Here is a 6,604-nt window from a genome sequence, read left to right as displayed (position 1 = left end):
GAGTGGGAGCACTGTGGTGGGAGTAACCCAATAAACCTAAACTATCTGAGGCTATGTTATCCTATAGGGTTGAACCTGGGTCAGCCAGTTACAAGGCAAATGCCCTGGTCCCACTGTACTAGTGCTCTGACCCTTGGAATCTATGTTTTTGAACAACACCCTGCAATACTCGTGGGTTACTACGGGCTCTACACTCAGGAATTACTCCTGGCAGTCTTCAGGGAGCCCTATGGAATGATGTGGATCAAAATGGGGTCAGCCAGGTGCAAGGCAGTGGCCCATCTGCTGTACTATCTCTCCGTCCTCACATATGAATTTTTTTTTTTTTGGCAGCACCCAGCAATTCTCAAGGGTTGCTCCTGGCTCTCTGCTCAGAGATCACTCTTGGTGAGCTCACGGGACCATATGGGATGCTGGGAATTGCTGGTCTGCTGAGCATCAATGCAAGCACCTTTGTATTAGTTCTGGTCATGGAACATTTTAACCACAATATTTTTTCAAAATTTAAAAATGCAGCGCCCCACATGCAGGCACTGGCAGGAGGGAACAGAGCAGAAATTCCCAAGCATGTGACATTGCAGAGCAGGGTCTGGATCCCGAGGACATGAGCATATTTGACATCTGTCCCCAGGTCACTAAAGTGACAGAATGAGATTCTGACCCTCTCAAGACATCCCAAATGCCTCAGGGCCATGTCATGTTGCCCGGACTCAGTTGCCCCTCATGGCGCCTGTATGAAATGTGGGCGGGACTCTTCTCTTCTCTTCAAGTGTGGGCTCCTCGGTGCTCCTGTCCCTGAGCCTGTCCCTGGCCTGTCTCTAGATGCCCCCCAGGTCTCCATCACCCTCTATGATGACATCAGGCAGCAGGGCCACATGGAGACCAGCCTGACTTGTGAGGCCCGCAGCAACCCGGAGCCCAAGAGCTATAACTGGAGCACGTGAGTCCTGGGGCTGATCTGGGCCTGACAGGGGAGGCTGGGGATGAACTCCCAACTATTGGGGGGCAGGGTCTGGCTGCCCAGACTCCAAGGTGAAGAGGAGGAGGGGCTGACCTGGACTCCTGTACCTGAGGAAAAAGTGCTAGGAGCCAGGGTCTAGTGAAGACGCTCGGATGCATTCCTGGGTCTGAGGAAGGAGGCTAGGGATGAACTCCCAACTATTGGGGGGCAGGGTCTGGCTGCCCAGACTCCAAGGTGAAGAGGAGGAGGGCCTGACCTGGACTCCTGTATTTGAGGAAACGGTGCTGGGAGCCAGGGACTAGTGAGGGGGCTGGGATGGACTCCTGGGTCTGAGGGAGAAGGGACAGGGGGTGACTACTAGTTCCTAGGGAAAAGGCAGTGTTGGACAGCTGGGTCTGAGGGAGGAGGTATTGGGTCTGTACCTCTGGGTCTGAGGGAGGAGGTATATGATGGATCTGTGGATCTAAAGGGGGGAGGATTGCAAGACAGACTAATTAGGGAGAGGAAGGAAAGACTAAGGTGTGAACTCCTTGATCAGTTTCGGGTATTTTTGTTTGTGTCAGGGGCTCAAACCAAGCAGTGCCAGGGCTTATTCCTGGCTCTGCAATCCGGGATCACTCCTGGTGCGGCTCCAGGGATTGTGTGGGGTCTTGGGGGTCAAATCTGGGTTGGTCACAGGCAAGGCAAGTGCCCTACCTGCTATCTCTCTGGCTCTGGACTCCTGGGTTTGAGAGAGGAGGAGGCTGGCAAATAAACTACTGGGTCTGAGGGAGGAGGCTGGAGATGACACCTGGTCTGCAAGGAAGGAAAAGCAGAGGGATCCAGAGAGAGAGAGAGAGAGAGAGAGAGAGAGAGATAGAGAGACAGAAAGACAGAGAGACAGAGAGACAGAGAGAGAGAGAGTCACCTCTGACCCCTAATAGACTGTCTTGTCTGTGGGCAGGAAAAAGTGCTCAGGGCTCAGTTGGGGACAGAGACCCAGATGTGTGGACCTGGGACTCAAACCTAGCACCCACACCCACATTGGTCTTCTATGAAATAAAGGGAACATGCACACACAGTTTCTGGGGGCTTCAGCCCTGGCAGCAGGTACCCCAGCTCTTCACAGTCCTGTCCCTTGCCCTGTCTTTACCTCCTGCCCTCATCCCCACTCAGCACTGGGCCATGTGGGGTCAAAGATGACCTGCACCCAGTAGGGGCATCACTAGCTGGTTCCCCCCAAGGACCCGGAGAGCAGAGCAAAGGAGGCGGTAACTGACCCGGGGTCTGAGGGATCGGGGCAGCTCTGGGATTCTTCTCAGGACTGGGCTTTCCTCTCACTGAGGCAGGAGCTCTCTGGGTCACTGACAGAGGAGGGCCTGGAGCTCAGTTCCAGCAGGTTCTCTCAGGCCACCAGGTGTGTGCTGAGGAGAGCAGCAGCTTGGGGACAGGGGTCAGAGTGGAGGCCACACAGGCCCTAAGAACTGGAACGTTCTGGATGGATTCTGAAGCTGACCCAGGACCTGCTGTGCACTTATGGGGGAGTGAGAGGGAGAGTCAGGGGGACTCCAGGTACCCCTCAACTTGGGTCACACAGGGGGAGGTGTGGGGTTCCTTAGTCCCTGTCACTCTGGGCCCCAGCAGAGGCTGCGTTCTCACCCGCCTGTGTCCCCCAGGACCACGGGCCCCTTGCCCCGCTCTGCTGTACCCCAGGGCTCCCGGCTCCTGATCCAGCCCACTGAGGAGTCCATCAACACGACCTTCATCTGCCACGTCTCCAATGCCCTGGGGACAGGCCAGGCAGCCATGAGAGTCCAGCTCCCAGGTGAGAACAGTGGGGAGCAAGGAGACGCCCCAGCAGGGCTGTCTCTGAGGAGGGATGGGAGAGTCCCCAAGGAAGGAGCCCTCAGCCATGAGATGCTTCTGGACTCCTGCCGAGGCCTATGCCTGGACACTCAGAAAGGCCTTTCCAGGGGCTGGGGCCGAGCTCTCGCCATTGCAGCTGCTGGAAATGCTACAGATGGAGGTGAAAATGGCCCCGTCAGGTTTGATTAGATCTGGGAGCCCCAAGTGCAGGTGTAAAGCAGGAACTTTCCTGATTTTCTCTGCACTGTTCTTGGTGCTGGCTCTAATCTCAGCCGACTCTGCCCTCAGTAATCAGAGGCACTTGGGCATTCCAGGTGCCCATCCCGCCCTTTAGTGGGGCCTGGTAGAATGCAACACCTTTTCTTGTTTTGCTTTTCTTTTGGTGGGGGGGAGTGTCACACTCTGGGTTGCTCAAGGTTTATTCCTGGCTCTGTTCTCAAGGATGATACCCGATAGTACTTTGGGGACCATATGGGGTAGTGGAGAAGGAACCCAGGTAGTTGTGTGCAGGGCCAGCGCTTCCCCACTGTGCAGTCTCTCAGGCCCCTGAACTCAACACTGACAGTGGTTCTAGCCTATCCCATAAGCCAAAAAGAGGGCAGCGCTCTGATTGGTCAGTCCTGGGTCCTGCCTCCTGGACCACAGATCTCTATGGAGTGAAATTAGGGGCAGCGGATAGGAGTGAGGGACAATGCGCAGGCAGGGGGACACCATAGTCTCCCATCCTAAATTCCTCTTCCTCCTCTTCCTCCAGGATCTCCCAGGGAACCGTCACCCTCTCGCTCGATTCTTCGGTTCGGCCTCTGGGTTTCAGGAATCGTGTTTGTGGCTGTGCACGGGGCCCTGGTTTATTCCCAGAGTCGGAGACAGTCCCGTGAGTGTCTCTGGAACATTCCCCACCCTTGTGTCGGCCCTGAGCATGCCAAGTCACGATTCCTGAGCCCGACCCCGCGCGAGGCTCTGTGCTTGTCCCCCCAGGAAGTTTGTCCTGCGTGTCCCCACAGCCGGGCAGCCCCGACCCTGCAGACAGGGTCTCCCACCCGAGAGAGTGAAGCCCCCGATTCCAGGCCCGATAAGCAGTGGGCACCCACCTGGGACACAGGGGGACCGAGGGCAGAGTGACACCCCCAGCTGTCTCTCATGTCCCTTGTTGGAGAGACCCCTAATGCTCCTACAGACAGGAGGGGGCAGCAGGCACCTGGACCCCTCTGCAGGGGCTGAGGAGGAAGAACTCGGAAATGTGAAGTAACAGGCCACGATGGGTTCAGCCAGTATTGATCGATGATTAATTCTAGGGCTGGGGGCCCAGAGCCACTGCCCAACAGGTAGGATGCCTGCCTTGCCCACAGCCAGCCCCCTTTTAACACTGACTTCCTATTTGGTCATCCATGTCCACCATGTTGTAGGATATCATTGGTTTGTCCTTTCTCCCTTGTCACAAAGAGTTTGGGTTTATCTGGTAATAATCTCTAAACATTTTAAGACAACATTGGTAGGTCCTGTTCTCCTTGCTACAAGGAGCTTAGGTATATTGGTCACACCCGTCAAAGTGCTCCCGAGTCATTCCCATTCTTTTGTCTATCTGTTACCACTTCTCTATGCTCTCTTCCCGAACCAGTTAATCAGCTTTTCCCCCAATCAGACTCTGCTAATTTGTAAGGTTAGACCTTTCTTGGACACTGAACTTGTATTGTAAGTTAATATTACCTTTCTCGACCGGCACCGCCTGCTGCCAAGATGTGATCCCGGGGGCCGCATGTGTGTGCGGCCTCTCCACAGCTGCATGAACGTGACTCCAGATGCCAGCTAAATTTTTCGGCATGGGTAGCTCCTCGCAGAATGTCTCCAGACTGAGAACTAAACCATGGCCCTATGCCCGCCCAGGAGGGGAAAGGTATTTCTCTCTCTTGTCTCTTCCTTGCCGGGGGTGAAGGGCGTGGTGACCGCCATATTATGATGACCACAGATGGGGTTAACAAGCTTGCAATGATCCAATACCTGGAAGAAATCTCCCTGGACTTAGTTGCTAAAGTACAGAAATCCAAAACCACGCAGCCACTACCGTGGCCACGTGACCTCATATCTCTTCACAACAAGTCTGACTCTAGTGGGGTACTCCTAACAATAATAGTGAGGTTTGTGTTGAAATATTGAATGTAACCAAAGTAAATAAAGTAAAGTGAAATTTATCAATTATAAGGTGGAGGGGTGTGGGGGGTGGCGAGATGGGAGCTGTACTTTTTTTTTTTGGTGTTAGGATATATGCACTGGTGAAGGGATGGTTGTTTCAGCATTGTATAACTGAGGGACTTAAGCCTGAAGGCATTGTAATTTCCACATGGTGATTCAATAAAAAAATAATAATAAATTGCCTTTCTCCTCTCCTTGTGTCATTTGAATAGTTTACTTTAATATTTTTTTATTTTATTTTTTTTAACTTTTTATTAAATCACCATGTGGAAAGTTACAAAGTTCTCAGGTTTATATGTCAGTTATACAATATTCCAACACCCATCCCTTCACCAGTGCCCATATTCCACCACCAGAAACCCCAGTATGCCCCCCGCCCCCACCCCCTTGTCCCTACCGTATAACTAATGAATTTCACTTCATTTTTTCTTTACCTTGATTACATTCCATAATTCAACACAAAACTCACTATAGTTGTTGGAGTTTCCAACCAAGAGAGACAGACCTACTACATTTGATAATTAGTTTTTCATTGCTGGAAATGAAGAGATATGTAGCCCCACTGCTACAAGTACATAACTCTTTCTCTCTCTCTTTTTTTTTCCTTTTTCCTTTTCCCTTTTTTTTTCTTTTTCCCCCTCATCCCCCTTCCCGCGCCTCATAGTATGGTGTACGCCACGCCACGTCGGCCAGCGTGGGGCTTTTGCTTAGTTCACAGTCCAGAGAGGTGGCTGCTACATTAAAAACCTTCAAAATTTCAACAAAAACTTACTGTTATTATTTGGAGTTCCCCCCCCCCAAGTCAGACCTGTTCAAAAGGAACCGTTGCACATTGCTGACAATTATAAATGTTAAGTCACGCGGACGCAGCAGCGTCCGCGCGGTTTTGGATTTCTGTATAAAGTCCAGGGAAAATTCTGCCAGAAATTATATAGCCCAGCTCACAGTCCCAGTGCATTGCTGTAAGAAGTCTCTGAATTCAAAGTCTTTAGGCGCAGAGTGTCCGATTCGCGCTCAGCGGCTCCGGATTTATCTGGGCCGAGGGTGTGCTGGTTACGCCCCCTTCCCATGAGTTCCTGGGAGCCCCAAAAGTAAAAACCAAATACCTCTGGGTTTGGAGTCACAGAAGATGGCGCCTGCCACATGGGTGCTGCCAGGACACTGCTTTCCATGCAGGAAGACAGGGTGGGGAGGAAAAAAAATCCACCCCCGGCAGCACAGAGTTGTAGCCCAGTTCGCAGTCCCAGTGCATTGCTATTGAATGCTGTGCTGGACGCCCAAATGTGTTACATCTCTGGAATCAAAGTCTTTAGGCGCAGAGGGTCCTGAATAGTTTACTTTAAAGCAATGTCCTTTTTGCATGGACAAAGAAAGACAGTTGTTAATATGCTTTTGTAACATGGGATTTAATTGGCTTTGAATATTATTCACTACCGGGCATCTGCTTTCTCAACTTAAGCGTCAGCTGCCCTAACTTCCTAGCACCTCCAAAAGCAGGGTCCCGATGAGGGACAGGACGGATCCGGGTTAAGCGGTGAGTTATGTGCTACCCTGGCATCGAGATGGGTCTAGCCAAAGTGCCTAATGCTTAACTATATGTTAAGAGCT

The sequence above is a fragment of the Sorex araneus genome, chromosome 8, assembly GCF_027595985.1.
Source record: "Sorex araneus isolate mSorAra2 chromosome 8, mSorAra2.pri, whole genome shotgun sequence".
Taxonomy (NCBI): domain Eukaryota; kingdom Metazoa; phylum Chordata; class Mammalia; order Eulipotyphla; family Soricidae; genus Sorex; species Sorex araneus.
Note: the sequence above shows the minus strand (reverse complement) of the source record.